The sequence below is a fragment of the Penaeus monodon genome, chromosome 32 (genome assembly GCF_015228065.2).
Source record: "Penaeus monodon isolate SGIC_2016 chromosome 32, NSTDA_Pmon_1, whole genome shotgun sequence".
Lineage (NCBI taxonomy): Eukaryota > Metazoa > Arthropoda > Malacostraca > Decapoda > Penaeidae > Penaeus > Penaeus monodon.
The window spans coordinates 14,313,152-14,313,613 of record NC_051417.1 but is presented as its reverse complement, the minus strand read 5'-3'; the positions used below and the strand labels follow the sequence as shown (position 1 = coordinate 14,313,613).

Sequence of the window (462 nt, the reverse complement as noted above, 5' to 3'; positions counted from 1 at the left end):
AATATGCATATATATATACCAAGCTTGTATGACCTTTGTATTATTTCTGTCCAGAATTATATATAAAGCTGTTGGTCATCTCTATAACACTAAAAATATATTGGGAACTGGAGAGGATGATAAGTACCATGGAAATTTTGAGGTAATGGCAAAAGCTCAAAGTAAAAAAATAAATAATACAGCTTTTGCAATTTTACAATCAAAATAATTAGAGGACTTTGCATATACAATCTACAATTACATATAATTTTTGAGGAGCTTTTTTTCTCTGATTTAATAACATTTTCTCTTAGTGTTGGAAGTATTCACTTCTAGAATATAAGTTTTATAACCTCTATACTGCCCTTATTGTATATTTTTTTGAGGAAACAGTATAGAAAAAGATCTTAGAATGTTATATTCTCCTGAATAGCATCATCAGATTCTTCAGTACTCTTTATAAAAAGAACTGCACCCAGTTTG

The 462-nt window shown here is 28.4% G+C and overlaps 1 protein-coding gene across 1 annotated transcript in view; it reads right to left on the bottom strand.

The window, feature by feature from the left end:
• Window positions 1-462, bottom strand: part of LOC119593598 (myb-binding protein 1A-like protein) — a gene marked incomplete in the record, with an annotated part of 20,491 nt that overhangs the window by 19,251 nt on the left and 778 nt on the right.